Below are 20,441 nucleotides of genomic sequence, written 5' to 3'. Positions count from 1 at the left end.
TCTCAAAAAAAAAAAAAAAGATCTCTAATTTGCTCCAACTTCTCTGGTCACCCATAGGTATTGCCTGTTTGGGACATGTTGGAGGGTCTTTAAAATGAATTACAGAGGAAAGAAATTTTCTATTAGAAGAAAACTAGTATCGATAGGAATTGCAGAATCTTCACATAAGGGATCCTGAAAGGGGAAAATTGTGCAGTATTTAACAATGAAGGACAGGTCCTTTTTAATTCTGGGCTCTTCATGGCAGGGAGTAAAAGATGATAAATTCCATTACTGTGAATGTCAGTTTAAGGGTTGATGAGAAAGCTTAATGTAATTCCACACTGAAAATGCCCACTCAGAAGGAGAGATTCTGTTTTCTCTGTTCTCTACCTTTAATAACTCCAGCTCTGACCAAAGTTAGCTGTTTCTTAGAAGTTCATAAGAGCACAGCTGTCTGTTATCATGAAGATGGAATATTCATGAAACCAAAGGATTTGGAATGCCCCTGCCTATAACACATTTTCTTCTTTCTAAAATAAAATGAATTCTTCCTCTTCTCTCAAAACTATTTTTTTCATGATGTCTTTTGTATCTTTTTGTATCAAATGTATCTTTTGTTCAGTTACATTAATCTACAAACATCTATGTCTGTAATTAAGGCTGAATGATAAAATGTGTTACTAGGGAAGAACTACAATCTTTTTTTCAAATGAAGTATAGGAGCTAATGGGTGTATAGATGAATGGAAAATATCAGGGCCATTTTGCTAGAAAGTTCACTTCATTATTCATGATAATCACTCCCAATCTAAAGGGAGTAACAATTTCTATTTCTTCTATCTCACCTAATTTTCTCCAATCAATGAGTCAGAACAAACTGGCCATCAAAGAAAACATTAAGGTCCAAACTCTTGAGAATCCACATCATTTGTGGGACTCGACTGAGCTTTTTCTGCCTCAGCAAAGGCTAACAACACCTAGTGACATTTGAGTTAGGTGTCTCAAAATGACCCACTAGGCATGTGGACTCCTTCCCACATCCACTTGGCCTGAGTGGTGTCTGAAAGAGCCACCATTAGTTAATGAGGGATATAGGTATCAAAGGATCCCATTGAGCTGCAACTTTCTTTTCTGGAAAACCTAATATTCTTATATTATTGTCTACTGCTATTGATCAACTTTTGAAGAAATCAGTTTGGGACACAAAGTCAGTCATAAGTGGATGTGGCGCATGTTAACCGAAAAAGCATACAGCACGGTGGTGTAACACACTGAAAGGAGAGCCATGGGGACAGAGATATAAGCTCCCAGGCTTGACCCCCTCACTACTGGAAATGATAGGGTGATGAAATGTGAAGAGACTAGCAAAAGAAAAATGGGTTATCCTTACACTCAGCTCAGAATCAAAGATTTTATTAGTCTAAGGAGAGTTCAGATAACTGGAAACCCTGCTACTTTGCTGGGTAGTTACTGGTTTTAATGGTGGCTCATTAAAACGTGGAGGAAGACAGGGAAAATAAAACGTTTGGTCAGAACTTGATGAGTGCCAACATCCCCTTTCCTTCTATAATGAAGATCAAATTGGAGTCTTTTCTCGGCTTTTCGGACATTAGATGTCTACAAAGAAGCAGTCAGAGGGAAAAGCAGAGTAGTAACCTACTTTGCAGAATATGCCAAAGCATTTCTCAGTTCTAAGACTGGATTTGAGCAGAGTAGGTATTTGGCAGTAGCCTGGCTTAGTTCAGTATTTTATCCCTTATGAGCAGTACATATCTCTCCTCTCATTTCTTCCCCAATAAATTTTTCTGGAGGTGATAGGACCTAGATCATAGGAAAACAGGAAATGAGAGTGGTCACGTCTGCAAATACCTGTGATCTGTCCTTCAGTGTCATCCTGGAGGATCTCCCTGCTAAGAAGGACAGAGGAAACCCAGTAGGTTGATTTTTCAGCCTGTGAACTCAGAATTTCTCCATGGAAGCAAAGTCAAGAGAAGAAACCTGGCAGGCAAGAGCAGCCTGAAGTCAGTTACAGACATGGGTCTATTTGGCAATACAGTGCCTATAATCAACTTAATCGAAGATAATTTGAGGCTTTTAGACATTTGGCAGGGGCTCCACTTCTTTCTGCTTTCTTTTACTTCACGTATTTCAGATATTTTCGGTACTTGCCAGACCTCGTAGGCATTGGAGTCTGTGAGCTGCGAAACTCTTTACAAGGCAAAGCAAAACAAAATTTGAATCCCCTCCCACTCTTTTCCTCCTTTTGTTTTTCCTTTGCTTTGTGTTTGCCTCGGTTCATCCTCACTGCTCTTTCTTCTTCTGCCCTTCTCCATCTCGGGTCCCATTCTAATCAGTTAGTTTCCTATCAGACTGACCATCACCACAGGGCTGAACTGTGTTATTGAGGCAGAAAAGGAGGGTTAGGTAGAAAGAAACTCATCTCGTGGTCTATGTTTGTTGGTTATTGATTTATTCTTTGGAAAATAATTGGAAAAAAAAAGCAAGCATGATTTTTTTTTTTTGTAACAAAGAACGCTATATTGCTGGTTCTTTCCGTTTTGCCTTGATCACTAGTAAACTTGGGGTTAAATTCTCTGGTCGTAGCAGGATGTGTTATTAGCCTTGCTTTTCTAGTATAATTGTTTGTTCCCTCAATTGTTCAGCTCTTTGCACTTTAAAATGATCATCATTGCACTTACGGCATGGCTAGGGTGTGCATTAAGATCGCTGCGTAATCTGTTCTTCTCCTTCTATTGAGAAATAGTGTCTCATTTCTCTCCTCTTGGATCAAGGCTGGCCTTAGTGACTTGTTTGACCACTAGACTGTGTTGGAAGCCATGCTCTGGGACTTCTTTGAAGACTTTTTTTTTTTTTTTTTTTTTTGAGAAAGAGTGCGTGTGCATGAGCGGGGAATGTGGGGAGAGGTAGAGAGAGAGGGAGAAGCAGGCTCCCCACTGAGCAGGGATCCTGAAGATGCGGGGCTCAATCCCAGGACCCCAAGATCACGACCTGAGCTGAAGGCAAACGCTTAACTGCCTGAGCCACCCAGGCATCCCTGGGACTTCTGAGGTTGGGTCATTTGTAAGACGTTTCCCAGTTTCTGCCCAGGCCTCTCGGATCTGAAAGGAAAGCTAGCTGCCATGTAAGAAGTCTAACTACCCTAAGACTGGTATGCTGTGAGGAAACTGTCTGGGGAGAATCCATGAAGAGAGAGGGAGACGGAGCCAGCCTCAGCCACTGCAGTCCTATCAGCAGTGCCAGACGTGAACGAAGACACCACCTTGCACATCCCTTCCTGAGCTGGTGTGTCATGGAGAAGACCCAAGGCAACCCTTAAGAACCCAAGACTCTAGACGTATGGTCCCAGCAATTTAGGGTGTTCAAACCATTTCAGTCATTTTGGAGCAGAGACAAACCATCCTGTGGTTTCATTCCCCAGATCCTGATACATACAGTTGTGTGTAGAATACAATGGTTATATTTCATGCCATTAAGTCTCGGTGTAGTTTGATACCTAGCGAGAGATAACTAAAACTTTGATGATGCATGGCTTTTACAGTAAGCCACTTAAAATCCTTTGTAGAAGTAAACATTTTTCAAGTCATTAAATAATGTCACATTTACACCATTGGGAGAGGCAAATGCTTCGGGTGCTGAATGGTGCATGTCGAGTTTATATTTTTCCTTCTTTTTAAATTGTATATCTTTCTCTAAATTTTAGATTGGAAGGATAATTACTTGTATAAATTCACAAAAGCTGTTGGTGTTAGAGAAACTTTGCATATGAGAACAAGTTAGTTGTTTGGATTGTGTAAGAGCATAAGGGACAGTGTCTTCTCTGCCCTTGTCTGTCGGGCTCCGGGGAGGCACAGGGAACACCCAGCCCTGCATTTAACAGCCCCTAGTCATGGTTAACTACGCCAAATTCACTGGGTAGCACCATCTACGTTAAATGATAATACTTAAGTCTCCATAAAGCAACGACTCATTTTTAAAAATGCTCTGAATGTGGAGACAGTCCTTTTCAGTTGGACACTTCAGATTTTGCAACAGGAATACTACAATTGGGGAGTTTATGTGGGTAGCTTTCCCACCACATACAAAAATGAACAAGATATAAGTTATACTCCATGGACAAACTGCACTCCATCTCCTGACCATTACAGTGATGAAATATTTCAGTAAATCACAGTATGTGTGCTGTCCTTGGGGCTTTTGCAATCTCAGCTGCTGCAACTGTATAATGTACATTGATTTCTGCTCGGAATTCAATGGCAAGTAAAGCTGTTTAATCATTTGGCTCCTGATGAGTTAATAAAGACTCCATCTCTTTTAATAAGTTTGTTTTAGATAAGAATACCATCTTTGCTATGATCCTGCCTCCCTTTCCTTCCTGTTTGGAGGTGGGGGTGTTTTAATAAATGAGGCTTCAGACAAGACAATGCAATTGTAATCTTCTTGCTGCTTTCCTTAACCATCCTATGATTTGCGAGTCTGTCCAACAGTCCACCCACGAAAGCCGCTTAATCATCTGCTGCATAATTGTAAATACACGGTACCTTTCTGTGCCTTGAAAATCACTATTAAGTAAAAGAAATCCTGGTACCCCCATTGCAGACGAAAGCCCATGCTGCAATTACAGAAGGCAGGCACCCTGTTGCTATAATTTTCCACCCAATCACATCTCATTAGCATTCAATTTTGCTAAAACCACACGACATAAAAGTCACTAATAAGCTGCTGCATTTTGTCGGGTATTGGCAAAAAATGAAATCGGATACAACTGCATTAATGTTGTGTGATGGGAGGTTGCTAATAGGATTAGAAACAGGCAAAAAGGTTAGGAGGAAACCATCTGAGAAAGTCACTCCTAATGTTCAGAGAATCAATTAGCCAGGCTCATCTAAGGATAGAAGATGTGCACTGACTGAGGGCTTGTGAAGAAGAGGGGCAGAGGGGACAGGATTTATTTTTGTTAGGGAGGCATTATGAACTTCCAAGTACAGATTCCAGAAAAAAATCCTCTTCTGTTTATACAAAGGAAATGACTCTGCCATCCTCAAAACTTTTCTTTGCTCCCCATGGACTCTGATTTCTGGGTTATCTAAAAAATAGGTTAAACCTGCTTTGTGTGTTTTCATCTGGGCATTAATATAAACTTGCCTGTGGCAGGACCAAGTACAGAAGAAGTCTTAGACTCATCTCTAGAGCTCCCTTAGGGTCTCAAAATTGGAAGGGACTTAAGTAGGAAAGTGGGGGCCCCTGGATGTGTTCTAGGTGACAGTTGACATTTACCCTCCAGCTAAGGTCCAATGTTTCTATCCACTGAGATTTGTTTGGCTCATTTCTACACTGACATGTGCATGTCCTAAGCTTCAATATCTTCTTTTAGCTCAGCCACCAAAAAATGGAGAAAAAATATACCAACATTTTGCATAGGGGCTCTACTTCTGGAAATTTCTGGCCTGTGAGGATGTGTGAGGTGGGGAGCATGCCCTGTTGTATATCAGAAGGCTCCACACAGGGCACTTACATTGATACTGTACATTTTCATGCTGAGACTTGATCTCTGAGAATAAAAGGGTCAGGTTTGACTCTGTGACTCTCTGGTCATATGAGATGGTTGTAACAGTAAATATAAGTGGCTCTGACCTCTCCAACTTTCAAGGTGAGTCGGTTGGTCTAATCTGGGTTAAGATGCCTACAAAAACTTGAAAATAATAATAAAACCCACTGACAACCCTACGTGATGACTGTCCAGCCTTGCACAGTGGTCAGTACTTATTGTGAATGGGTGTTTAGTTAGTCAGTGTACTTTGTGCGCGGTAGGGTCTGGTTTGGGATCCAGGCTCAGTCACTTACTGTATAAGCTTTGTTAAATTTATTTAATCCCTGTAAGCCTAAATTCTTTCATCTGTAGTATCAGAACAACCAGGGTGTCTATCTCCTAGATAATTGTGAAGATTAAATGAGACAAATCATATAAACAAAGCACCTGGCATGATGCCAAGGGCCTTGACAGTCTTTTCCATCTAGGAGATAAATAACAGCTAACAGCTCGAGGAAGGAAAGGCAGTCAACTCCAAGCTGGGAGTTGGCCCGACACTGACAATTAGTCTGTGGCCTGCTCCTGTTGAATACAAACAGGTAATGAGAATAAAGAAAGGAATGACAGGGGTCCTGGCCTTGAGAGCTTACCTTCCAGCAGGAGAGACCCAGACCTAAACAATTATGTTACACAATCATTCCTAGAGGCCTAAAGCATCATTCCTAGTTAATCCTGGCCTGATCACAGCACCTAATGGATGCAGGACAAACAAAATGGACGAAATGAAAAGGATCAAGAAGACATACAAATGGCTAACAGACACATGAAAAAATGTTCAAAATCATTAGCCATCCGGGAAATTCAAATCAAAACCACACTAAGATACCACCTTACGCCAGTTAGAATGGCAAAAATTGACAAGGCAAGAAACAGCAATTGTTGGAGAGGATGTGGAGAAAGGGGATCCTTCCTACATTGTTGGTGGGAATGCAAGTTGGTATAGCCACTCTGGAAAACAGTGTGGAGGTCCCTTAAAAAGTTAAAAATTGAGCTACCCTATGACCCAGCCATTGCACTACTGGGTATTTACCCCAAAGATACAGACGTAGTGAAGAGAAGGGCCATATGCACCCCAATGTTCATAGCAGCATTGTCCACAATAGCTAAATCGTGGAAGGAGCCGAGATGCCCTTCAACAGATGACTGGATTAAGAAGCTGTGGTCCATATATACAATGGAATATTACTCAGCTATGAGAAAGAACGAATTCTCAACATTTGCTGCAACATGGATGGCACTGGAGGAGATAATGCTAAGTGAAATAAGTCAAGCAGAGAAAGACAATTATCATATGGTTTCTCTCATCTATGGAACATAAGAACTAGGAAGATCGGTAGGAGTAGAAAGGGATAAAGAAAGGGGGGGTAATCAGAAGGGGTAATGAAGCATGAGAGACTATGGACTCGGAGTAACAAACTGAGGGCTTCGGAGGGGAGAGGGGTAGGGGAATGGGATAGACTGGTGATGGGTAGTAAGGAGGGCACGTATTGCATGGTGCACTGGGTGTTATACACAACTAATGAATCATCGAACTTTACATCAAAAAAAAAATTAAAAATTAAAAAAAGAAAAGAATCAGGAACGTGAAATCAAATCTTCCTGGATGTTGCTCCAAGTCCAGGTAGTTCAACCAGAATAAGACAGTGTCTGAGGCCTCAGTAACCATTTTGGCTTTACCATTTGTATCTTGTAATGGATATAAGGGTTTTTTTTTAATTGACATTCTTGGGGTGCCTGTGTTGCTCAGTCCGTTAAATGTCTGCCTTCAGCTCAGGTCATGATCTCGGGGTCCTGGGATGGAGCCCTGCCTCCGGCTCCCTGCTCAGTGGGGAGTCTGCTTGTCCCTCTCCCTGTGCCCCTCTCCACACTCCATTCCTGCTCTCTCTCTCAAATAAATAAATAAAATCTTTTAAAAAATTGACATCCTTCGTTGAGTGTCTAATAAATGCCAAGTACCAGGCTAGGTGATATACACATATATACATACGCACGTTAGTGTCACAAATAATTCTCTTCAGTAGTTTTAGTGTTTCTTGCTTATTTACTTTTATTTTTACTCAGGAAACTGAGGCAGAGAAGCATTAACTTCCCAAGTGACACATCGTAGGCCACAGAGCAGCAGTCTGCCTGATTTCGGAATCTGTGGTTGTATGCAAACTCACAGCTGCCTACCTTTACTGCGGCTGCAGCTGAAGAAGGTCTGGAACGTCAGATCTCAGACACTACCATTTTAGCTGTTTGTGAAGTTCAGATACCACCACATTTCTTACAGCTTGGAAATAATCCTTTCAAGGCATGACCACTCAGGGTATGTAATTTAATAAGGTTCCATTTGTGTTAGCACAATGCAGCTGCATGTGTGGGCTTGATTGAAAACTGCAAAGCGGAGATTTTGGTGCCGTCTTGTGGGGAGTAAATTTGTGCTGCCAATTGAATCGGGGACATGGTGTGTTTTCTGAGAAATGTCAAAACGCATTTCATATTTATGGTTTAGATGAGGAGCCATGAGAAGTCCTATAAACACATTTCATGTTTCTTAGTTGGGTATTTACAGCCTGGTAGGTTGGATACCATGGAAGCTGCCAGATCCTCAGGAAGTGGCAAGGGTCTAATGACAGGGGAAAGGGCTACGTGGGAGCCCTGTGTGGAGAAGAGGGAGAGGAGGGAGATGAAGGTGACCGACTCTCTGCAAGGCTCCGTAGCTGAATGACCTTCAGTGACAGGAGCTGGTATGTCAGCTAGAGACCACGCAGTGGTGAGCATTCATGCTTCATAATTCAGGGCTCCTGCTGATTGACTTCCAGGGTCAGGGGAGAGTCTGTGCTCACCAAGGCAGGGCTCACAAATTGGCCCAGTGCATTGCGGGAATGGGTTCTTTCCCTCAGGGATTGTGCCAGAGGCTGGATATTTAATGACAAGGACTTTCATTAGAAAATTGATGATTTTCTTATGGTGCAGTGATTCTAACTGCAGCCTCCTCTCCAAAGCCATGGGGGGGGGGGAGCAGCGAGGGTTGGGGAGTGAGAAGAAGACAAAGGAGAGGTTTCCAGGCTGCCCCTGTTAATGTTGAAGTGTGCATGCTAACTATTCGTAACAGGCTCCAGGAGACAGCTTGTACAGTCAGAGACCAACCTGAAAAATATACACAGAAACTATGAGAATCCGTGCTAGGTACTGGGTTGAGGGAAGGGGCGGAGGCGACGAGTGAGAGGAGTTTCCCGTCCTCAGATTTTACTCTCCCCGAGGAGGTAAAACAGATACACAAATGACTGGAGTAGAAAGCTGAATAAACAAATTGCCAGGGGAGGATTCAGACACATTCACTGAATCTACTAAGCACATTCGCAGGTTCCCTTGTTTAATCTGCACAACAGCTCTGTGTGGAAGGGATTATTATCAGACTTACTTTCCTGTAGAGGAAACGAAGGCCTAGGGAAGTCGGCTGGCTGATCACTGGTTGAACCAGACTTCAGAATCAGGACCCCCAAAATAGAATGCGTCTCAGGTGCCTTTAGGCTATGATGTTATTCAGGCAAATTGGGAAGCAGAGCCAGAATTGGAAGGAGGGTGAGATCCTCTCCAGTTGAGGGCAGAAGGCCTTTAATGGAAGTGGCATTTGAGACTTGGGCTTCCAATCAGGAATATAACTTCGGAAAGTGGAAATGAAGGAGTATTTGGAGTAGGGGTAAGGGAGTAGAGGGTGGTCTGATAAAGGGAAGAGGCAAATAGCACTATTTAACCTTTCAATGATAAATATTATTAAATATTAATATAACAAGATTTCAGTATTTCCTCGGGATATTTTTCAATTAATTTTTTATTGTGAATCCCAGCTTTTCCAGATGCTGTCTAGTTTCTAAGCCCCTCAGGGGCGAGGACTGTGATTTATGTTACATTCTTTGCTCTCTGTCTTATGTAGTGTGAGCTCATTACAATTTATCTGACAATTCTCAAAAATTTGGAGCTGCTGAATTGGGAAAGGAGCTGAGATATCTGAGCCAACAGCCTTGTGTTACATTTGGGGGCCTTACAGTGATGAAAGCTAACTGACTTGTTCAAGGACAGAGAGGTTGTACAGCTTTCATGTGATATTGTGATGAAGAAGATGATGATGATGGAGAAAATGAAGGATGAGGAGAAGGAGGTGGAGAAGGAAGAAGAAAAGAAAAATGCACTTGGAGTAACTCATCCTTTTTCCACTGGACAAGTTCTTGGAGATGATTTTCCTGAGAATGGTCACAAATTCACCCTCATCTACCCATTTGATCTTTTCACAGGTCCCTATTATAATAAAGAAGGTGGGCCAAAGGGAGAAGAACATAGCTTCTTATTGTGAAGGAATAAAAGCAAAATGGTTTATTTAAGACTATGAACAGATGGCCTCAGCTGCCTTCAAATATGAGTTCTAGAACAACATAACACTCATAGCAATTGTTCATTAACAGTTTCAAGTGACCATAACAGGCCTCAAACATCAAATTCTTTCTTCCTTGAAAGCTTCTCCTCCATTTCTATCATGATACTGGAATTTTCAAGTCGTCCTCTTTTATGTCTGATATCTGCTTTTCTGGTGTCTTTTGTGGGAGGCATACCTAGATTTGAATTCCTATGTTATGATTTACTAGCTGTGTGATTCCGAGATAGATATTGAACCTGTTGGAACCTGAATTTTCTCATCTGTAAACTGATAATAGCATACTATCAAGGAACTGTGACAAGTGCCTAATACAGTGCCTGGCACATTATATACTGTCAGTGAATGTTTCTTCCCAGACATATGCTGTACTGTTGGTCCATTTAAAGGCAAGTCCTTTTATTGCTTAGATCACTTCACCCCATTTATGTATAGCCCAAATCTGTGCTTTTTAATTTCTTTTATACCTTTCTCATATGATTCTCACATTAGGCCGTTATAGCAAGAAGGGCATGTATATTTTCCAGATGGTCAAGTAATCCTAGAGAGGTCAAATGGTTTACATAAGACATCATCACAAATCAATTCAAAAGCAGAATTGGAATCCGAGACTCCCTGATTCCTCTCCTCAGGCATTTCCTCCCACCCTAGGTCAGCTCCCTTTCTTGGAATATTTGGATGCTTCTAGGAAACAGCACTTCCCTCATTTAGTTACCTGAGCCAGTTAACTCTTACTTGGCTACGCAGGAGACCCTGCCTGAAGTGGTTCAAGCTAATTCCATTTCTGACAAACACTTGCAATTATACGACTTTAAGTGACCTAGCCCGAGTTAGTGTATATTTAATGTACTCAGTGCATACGATCCTGCCTCTTGTTTAGGCTGGTGAGCATTCTGCTTCGTATAGTGTCAACTCCATGATTTCATGGGTATGACTTCTCATTTCGGGCATAAATGGTGCTATTAACCCAAGTTTGGAGTCCACATTTGACATTGATAGTATTAGTTCTGGATCCTCAATAGTCCTTTGTAGTTCTAAGTTACATTTCTCTACATCAAAGTGTTAGCACCCAGTCATCTCCTTAAGCAAACTGTAAGGCCTTGGGAAGTATTTCTGTCTCCATTTACTTATGTAGTAAAAATGTGTTGTGTAGTAGGGAAAGGAGTTCCTATTAGTAATAGGTCAGGTGACCTACAGTCGTCCTGGCTCTCCAGACTGTAGGTAAGTCAGTCCTTCTGACATCCAGCTATTTCTCTGAAATGTAGATCTGAATATCTGTCCCAATAACCTCAAATAGGTTTGTGTCAGTTCCAGAGGAGGTAAAACATGAGAATCCTTTGTAAACACGAAATTGCATTACAAAATGTGAAGTATCTTCAGCATAAGGAGACCGAAGACGGGAATGGTTGTAACTCACCCTAGAGAGACAATGTGCATAGTGGTTTAGCTTGGAGTTGGTGAAATCAGGTGATTTAGGTTTGAATTCTGATTCTATGGTTTGCTAGGTGTGTAGTTTCAGGCAAGTTACCTAATGTCTCTATCCTCCAATTATTTTCTTCATTTCCTAGATAAATAATAGGAATATAATAAAAGCAATTATAGAGTTATGTTAAATCAAATGGCTTAATATGTAAAGTGCTTGGGAAGATGAAAGGCCCATAGTAACTGCTCAGTAAACATTAGCACCCAAGCCCTGAGGTCACTTTTATAACAAATTTAAACACATTTGTGACTAGAATAGAAAAATTGATTTTAAAAGCCCGTCAATAGGGAGTGGGAGATACAGGCTTCTAGTTATGGAATGAGTAATTCACAGGAAAAAAGGATACAGCATAAGGAATATAGTCTGGGGCATCATAATAGCATTGTATAGTCTGGGGTATCATAATAGCATAATAGCATTGTATGGTGACAGATGGTAGCTACATCTGTGGTGAGCAGAGCATAAGGTATAGAGACATTGAATTACTATGTTGAACACCTGAACACAATGTACACAATGTCACATTGTAGGTCAACTATATTTCAATAAAAAATAAAGAATAAATGAATAAACAAACAAAAATAATAAGAAGCCTTTTGACCCTTGTGCAGTGACGTAAGATTCATGTCAAGTTCACCCAGATCAGATGCTCTCTGCTGAGAATCTAGGACACCTGCATGTAGGTTTTGAGCACTCTGCAGCTAGACCCACAGCAACCACAGGAGAATACTACGGTGGAAACAAATAGAGAGTAGATCCAGGAAGTGGACAAAGGTTTCCTGTAGAAGCCACTTTGACTTTTGGCTAGGAATATCACTGTACCCACCAATACATCTTCAGTGCCATGGAGCAATTTGAAATCTTAAAGTTCATGCAGAAAGATCTCAGGCAGACCTCTACACCAAGTTGGCTTACTTTCAATTAAACGAAACAAGATTTTTCTACCATTTGAACTTTTCTGAAACTTGTAGGCAATAAAGTTATTTGTACTTGAAAGTATAATATTTGAAAATCCGAAAACATTAGGAGTGAAAAAGACCTTAAACCTCATCTAAAGAATGGGTAGTCATTCTTTAATCAAGGTATTATCAATCAAGTTCAGGCGAGGATCTAGCTCTTCCTGAGTGCATGTCAAGTGACCCATTATGACTATAATTTGCTGTCTAAACGTGCTTGTCTGGTTTTAATAATTCTAAATTCTGGCATTCATAAAATATATATACTGTCTTTAGAGCGGACTCACACTTAACATTTCCTACACTGTCCTAAAGGGTTGAGGCCATGTCGAGAATGGAGAGAGTAGGGACCAAAACGTCAACACAAGAGCATCCTGAATTCCTCTCCTCCCATGGAGCAATGTCCTCTGAGAGAAAGCCAGCGACCACAGTGGCTCCTACATATTAGGAGATTGAAATGGTAATCAAGACCCCCCAATAAACAAAACTCCAGGACCAGATAGCTTCATTGGTGAATTCTACCAAACATTTCAAGAAAAATTTATATCCATCCTTCCTAAACTCTTTAAACAAAATAGAAGAGGGAACACTTTCAAGTTCATTTTACAAGGCCAGCACTGCCATCATACCAAAAGCCAGATGAGGACACTACAAGAAAGAAAAATATGGGCCAATATTCCTAATGAACGTAAAAGCAAAAATCCTCAATAAAATATTAGCAAACCAATTTCAACGGTATCTTAAAATGATCATTCACCATGACCAAGTGCGGTTTTTTCCTGATGCAAGGATGGTTCAATTATTCCAATTGATAAATGTGATGTACCACATTATTAAAATGGAGTTGGGTTGTAAACTGGCCCAGCCACTGTGGAAAACAATATGGAGGTCCCTTGAGAACTTAAAAATAGAATTACCGTATGATCTAGGAATCCTTCTTCTGGGTATATATATCTAAAGGAAACAAAAACACTATCTTGAAGAGATATCTGCATGTTCACTGTGATGTTATATATAATAGACAAGACATGGAAACAACCTAAGTGTCCACTGAAAGAAAAATGGGTAAAGAAAATATGATAGATGATAGATAGATAGACAGATGATAGATAGATGATAGATAGATAGATGATAGATGATACATATATACATATGTCATACATACATACAATTGAATATTATTCATCCTTCAAAAAAAAAAAAAAAGGAAAACTCTGCTATTTGTGATAACATGGATAAACCTGGAGGCCCTTAGGCCAAGTGAAATAAGCTATAGAGACAAAGACAAATACTTATATGTAAGTGGAATTTTTTTTAAGTAGTAGAAACTGCAAAAACAGAGTAGAATGGTGGTTGCTGGGGCTAGGGTATGGGGGAAATAGGGAGAAGCCTGTAAAAGGGTACAAACTTTCAGTTATAGAATGACTGAGGTCTGAAGATCTACTGTATAATATGGTGGCCGTAGTTGATAATGTTGTATTGTGTAATTGAAATTTGCTAAGAGAGTAGAACTTGTATTCTCACCAAAAAAGAAAAAAAGAAAAGGTAAATATGTGAGGTGGTGGGCATGATAATTAACTCAATGGTAGGAGTCCTTTCACGAGATACACATATACCAAATCATCATATTATATACTTTATGTTACAATTTGTCAATTATATCTCAATGAAGCTGAAAAAAATGAAATCTTGTCTTTTTCTTTACCACTGAGCGTATATATTGAACTACTTTTAGGACTCCAACAAGCTTCTTCACCCTCATTTTTAGATGATGACTACTTATCCTTCAAGACTCAACGTGCAAGAGTTTTCCAGAAGGCCTTACTTGACCTCCTTCCTACTCCAACACCCTGCACCTGACCTAACATAGCATGTATCGCACTGAATTGCAATCGGACTCTACTTACATTGTTGCCAAACTGGACCATGAACTCCATTCAGTGAGGGAACTGTCTTTGTCAATGTTGCACTACTGAAGCCTAACACAGAGTCTAATACATAGTAGGTTCTCAGTAAACATTTATTAAATGGAAGAGTGAATGAACATAAGCATACCATGCACGGCGGAAAATTAGTTGTTTCCCACTAGAGTTTCAGGGAGTCTGGTCCAATTCTATAATTTTCGAGAGAGAATGTTTACTCTCCATAGTCTTACTGTGTCCCTATTTATTGAACTATCCTTTATCTATCAAAGGGAACATGAGCTAGGCACGGACTTGAGATACAGTGGTAGAAGGGATCTTAATGGCTCACGTTTTATACAGAGGGGGTAGATTAATCCAAGCAAGGAACATTTTATTTATGTCCAGAGGTCTGGAAAGATTGAGTAAGATTTATCCCTAGATACATTTTTCTATATAAATGATTGTGGCCTGCATGAACACAATGGCTTTTTATCCCGGATTGGAAGTTTTGGGCAAGTGAGATGGGTCCTTTGGAGGTATGTGCTGCCTGTGGAAGTGACTGAATAAGACTTGCTCTGGTCAGGACACCTGGGTGGCTCAGATGGTTAAGCATCTGCCTTCGGCTCATGTCACAATCTCAGGGTCCTGGGATTGAGTCCTGCATCGGGCTCCTTGCTCAGCAGGGTGCCTGCATCTCCCTCTGCCTGCCGCTCCCCCTGCTTGTGCTCTCTCTCTCTGTGTCTGATAAATAAATAAAGTTTAAAAATCTTAAAAAAAAGATTTGCTCTGGTCTAATAGGTATGGATGGGTCTAGGCAACTCTATTGCTATACTGTTACAACTCCACGGTCTTCATTTTTTTCAACTACATGATACAGGTAGAAATTATTAGAGAACAAGATTACCTTTGATTACTACCCAGAAAATTTGTGAGATGGATAAGTCTCTTGAGATGGTGTGATTTTATGGAGGATTTAGAGTTGCTCTTTGTCTTTTCCTGCTTTTAAAATAGATCTTACTCTGTCTCCTGGAATTTGTTTCCTATAGATTGTGAATTTTTGAACCAGAGTATGGATAGAGCTTGCTTAAATAAGAATAAAACCAAACCATACCTAGCTACATCACCTAAAACAATGAAGTATACTTTGTTTCCATCTTCCTGACAAGAAGGGAGATTTTAATTGTAAAGATTTGTGAGTTCTTCAGATTGAAATACATTATACTACAGTAACTTTTTTAAAAAAAGATTTCATTTATTTGTTAGAGAGACAGCAAGAGATAGCAAGAGAGAGCATGAACTGGGGGTGAGGGGAAGAGGTACAGAGGGAGAGAGAGAAGCAGGCTCCCCGCCGAGCATGGAGCCTGATGCGGGACTCGATCCCAGGACCCTGGATCGTGACCTGCCCCAAAGGCAGATGCTTAACTGACTGAGCCACCCAGGTGCCCCTCCTGCAGTAATTTTTATTTATTTATTTATTTATTTTTAAGATTTTTTAAATTTATTTATTCGACAGAGATAGAGACAGCCAGCGAGAGAGGGAACACAAGCAGGGGGAGTGGGAGAGGAAGAAGCAGGCTCATAGCAGAGGAGCCTGATGTGGGGCTCGATCCCATAACGCCGGGATCACGCCCTGAGCCGAAGGCAGATGCTTAACTGCTGTGCCACCCAGGCGCCCCCTGCAGTAATTTTTAAAATAAAATAATATTTCATATTTTCAATACACTTTTTAAGCATTTCTGTATTCCATATATGTCTTCTGTGAAGTTAGAAATGAACTAATTCTTTCAATAATCAAACTTTAAAAATAGGGACTGACATGAGCTCAACTTGTAAGAAATTGCTCAGTGAGCTAACAGGTAGAATTGGAACAAAGGCATCTATTTCTCATCCTCTAGACCATGCTACAGTTATCAGCACTGTAACTGATGATGATAGTGGGTTAGTCTAATAGCAGAAAGCTTTAAAATGTCTTCTCCATATTTAAATCCTCATGATGTCATTTTTCTTTCTAATACATCCTAGCGGAAAATTTCTGTAGGTCTTCATTTTAGAAGTTGCATGTGGTGGAAATGAGTGATTTGGAGAAAACCTAGAATGAAAATTGGGATTAATTGGGAATATAGGGTTCCCCACTGTCAAATGTGAATTAAAACTCCATCCAAATACCCGCATGTTAGAACATTTCCTATGCTTGATCCATTCCATAACATCACTATTGAAATCATCTGCATTAACAGGAGTTGGGATTCAGCTATTAAACCTTGTTTGGAAGTTACAAGGCAATCTGGCAAGCCAAGGAAGGCAGTGAAAAGTTGCCTTTCAGAGAACATCCCACCAGAGCTCAGAGTTTCTGCTTTTAAAAAGCCACCAGAGTTATGCGGGTCTTTAAACATCTTAACTTCTGGATTATTCCACTTCGACCCATTGACCAGCCTCCTGAGAAATGAGCTCCTGAATCCAGGTGAGTTTTTCAAGGCTAGAGAGACTTCATGATAAAGTTGCTGGGACTTAATTAAGATACCTCTGATCTCAAGAACTGTCCTTTGGTAACAGAGAGTACCGGGCTCTCCAAGCTGGGCTCGTTGGGGAAGGGGGAGGAGAGAGGCTTTGACATGCGTTTTTCTATAAATACAAACACGTCCTCTTCAGTAGCATATAGTTTTGCACATTTGGCTCACTGATTCCACGTCCTCACATCACCATCTTTAAAGCTTCTGTGTTTTGAACACTTCCCTCTCTAATGTCATTTGTCCCAGAACATTGCCCACCCTCCACTCAGAGTCCCATTGCTTAAACAGCCACCGCCATCCCCCCATGGCATTTCACTTCCCTCCTTCTCTTGCTATTTTTGCAAAGTGAGTAAATTGCCTCGGTCTCTTTTGATATCATTTTGTAGTGTCCTGTGTATAGTTTTATTATTTCTCTTCTGTTAGAATCTTTCAATTTACTTCCTTCTGCTTTTAAAACTGTCCAGAAGACCTCGTTTGTCATGTGAATAGGCCAATGGATGAGATGAGAATCCTAGTGTGTCTGAATTAAAGGGTACTTAGAATTCCCAAATTCCCTTCCGTTTATGGATGAGGGAACAGTGTCCCAGAGGGACTGGGTGATTTGATGAATGGCAGCTAGTGCATTGGTCGTAAAACAAATGCTTGAACCAGATTTTCCAATTCCTGTGGTTCTCAGAGTTTGATTCTTAATCTGCACAACAAATACACATTCTATTAAAGTTCATTTCTTTGAACTTTGTGTTGTCATTATAGGGTAATAAGAATAAGCAATGTTTCTGTCTTTTCTGTACTTGTTGATAAAAGTACAATGTATCTGTACTTTTATCAACAGTAAACAATATGTAATGATAAGGCCATATGCCTTTTCAATGATTTTTTAATATCAGAGTTTATACGTTGAAACAAGTACCAGATTTCTAGGTACTTCCATTTTAAGTATATACTTATCCAAGTAGTGTGGAATTTGTTTAGAATATTGACGTTTTAATGACTTTTTAAAAACTTTTTAAAAAAGATTTTATTTGAGAGAGAGAGAGAGAGAGAGAGAGAGAAAGAGAGCACAGGCAGGGGGAGGAGCAGAGGAAGAAGCAGACTCCCCACTGAGCAGGGAGCCTGATGCGGGACTCGATCCCAGGACCCTGGGATCATGACCTGAGTAGAAGGCAGCCGCTTAACCGACTGAGCCACCCAGGCGGCCTTTAATGACTTTTTAATATCAGAGTTTATACATTGAAACAAGTCAGAGTTTTCTAGGTAGTTCCCTTGGTAATGTATGCTTATCCAAGTAGTGTGGAATTTGCTTAGTACACTGAAGTGAAGATGATTCAAGTACTGGAAATATTTAGAGTAGAAAAATGAACAGTTTCTAATGCCCCTGAGATTTTACCATGAATGAGTGCATTTTTTTAGGATAAGGAGAGATTTCTCACTCTTCTCATGTGAAAAATGCACAGCTGGACCGGGGGGGGATTAGAGGAGAAACTCTTTTAAGTCCTCTCCTGCAATTTATCACTGGTGACTTCCTGTAAAGCAAAAAGGAGACTCAAAGCCCACAACGTATTTGTATTATTGAAAGGGTCACTGAAGTTCCTTCCTTGGGCGTTAAATAGGATTGTTATAAATATAGAGACACAACCAAACACAAGATGCTTATGATGTAGAATTATATATAAAGTAAGAGTTAAATAAGGACAAGAGGGATAGAGACATATTTTTTTTCGAGGGCACACTTCACAGTGGACAATGACTTTGTGCTTTTTTTTTCAGAATCAAATCTGACAGCCTAAGTGCTACACTCCCTGGGAGCTGTTCTTCTGTAACAGATCTGAATATAGAAGACTGAGTTCAAACCTTGATTGCCTGGAATTGAAGCTTCCATGTAAAGAATTGTTCTGGAACGTAGACTTAGTTCAATCTCAGATCCTATGACCTGAGAAACCTTCAGAGAATAAACCTCTAAGGTAAAGGTATTTGTTTTACACAAAAATACATATTTATTTCTGAATTGTTCCTACCACTTGTGGATTTAGATGAATATAACTCAAGAATCTTTTGGATAGTTAAAAAAAAACCCACAGTCTCAAATTTATGTATTTTCTGCACTTCTTTCACTTAATGGATGTAAAGATCATTTATTTAGTAGTGGGGAAAAGAGCAGACATTGATTTTTCATTCGGAAATAATATGGGCTTGAGTAACAGAGAAGAAGTGATTTTCAGATTTGAGGAACTGCCAACTATTTCAGAAATAAATTATTTCAAGATCTTCATTTTGTGGATAAGGAAATTGACACCTGGAAAGGTGATATGATTGCCCAGGGTCAGAGAGAAGTCTAGTCCCAGAGCTGGAATGAATCTGTATGTTTAGATACTTTGTAGCAACATAGGATATGTGTGTAATGATTTATCAACGTGGATCAAGTTGTTTGGTGGAGAGGGGCTTTCTGGGTTCTCGTATACTATGGAGACATATACATATGTGTGTGCATGTGTGTGTGTCCATAGTTAATTTTCTACTTGTATCAAACCTTTGGGGAACTCTTTTCTCAGTCCAAGGCACTATCCAGTGACCTTGGACTAAAAATTAAATATGATATTTAAAGTCTGCATCTCATTATATCTCTGGTTTTCTCACATAGGAATCACAACAGAGGGCCAAATTGTTAGTTTTACCTTGAGGAAACAGTGAGGCAGGGGCAAGGAACAAGAGAAGGGAGCAAAAGAAGGGAGAAAAATTCATTTAATTCTAGTCTTACTGTTCACTGAAAGTACCCTGATAAAACCCAGATATCATTGGGAAGGTTTGCACCTCAAGCTCACATAGACAAAAAATTTTTCTATCATTCCCTAAACTCCCTAGGTGTTCCAATATCTGGAGTCTTCCCAGCAGATGTCTTAGTGGGTTAGGGTGTACGTCCATAATTCATACCTGGAGTTAGTGAGAAAGGAACAGGATGGACGCCTCGAATAGAGAGGAAAAGAAATATTATATGGCAAGAAACAAGCTCCAAGCAGAGAGGTGAGAGATCTTCAGAGATTTCACATTCTTGTCAGCTCTTGTGCCCACCCATACTTCTTAATTTCCAGGCTTCCTAACCCTTTCAGGTCCTCCTATACTTCAGACTGCAAATTAATGAGATCATCTGAAGAAGATTTTGTAGACAAGGAAATTGACGCCTAGAAAGGCTAAGTAACTTGCCCAAGGTCACTAAGCAGGGGCATTTGTAAATGTGATTTTGGAGTCTCTCCCATTTAGGGGATACTAACAAAAGCCCAGGGGCCTGATTGGACTTGGTCTTCTCACACCTCCTTTAGTGGGAGTGGCAGTAGCCTCCATGTAATGTCTTCCATTATCATTGTCATTCAGACTCTGTCCCTTTGATTTCTTAGTCTAGTTGCCTATTCTGTTGATGGACTCTGTTTTCCATAGAGACCCATTCAGAGGCAAAGTCATTCTTCCAATGGGAACACAGGAAGATGTGGGGCTTGGTCTCTGCTCTTGAGCACAAGACTTTAGTTTTGTGCTGTTAGGTAGACCAGGAAGTGTCACAACAGTCTGAGGAAAGTTTCATAGACCTGGAAGACA

The 20,441-nt window shown here is 40.4% G+C and overlaps 1 long non-coding RNA gene across 2 annotated transcripts in view; it reads left to right on the top strand.

Moving 5' to 3' along the window:
• The window catches only part of LOC117796753, an 88,363-nt gene extending 68,240 nt beyond the window's left edge, over positions 1-20,123 (top strand). For both annotated transcript variants that reach the window (XR_004621411.1, XR_004621412.1), the window contains 2 exons: positions 16,584-16,807; positions 18,624-20,123. This is a non-coding gene — a long non-coding RNA (uncharacterized LOC117796753). The remainder of the gene's footprint in view (positions 1-16,583; positions 16,808-18,623) is intronic.
• The last annotated feature ends 318 nt before the right edge of the window (positions 20,124-20,441 follow it).

Source organism: Ailuropoda melanoleuca, chromosome 16, assembly GCF_002007445.2.
Source record: "Ailuropoda melanoleuca isolate Jingjing chromosome 16, ASM200744v2, whole genome shotgun sequence".
Lineage (NCBI taxonomy): Eukaryota > Metazoa > Chordata > Mammalia > Carnivora > Ursidae > Ailuropoda > Ailuropoda melanoleuca.
This window is presented reverse-complemented; position numbering and strand designations above follow the sequence as displayed.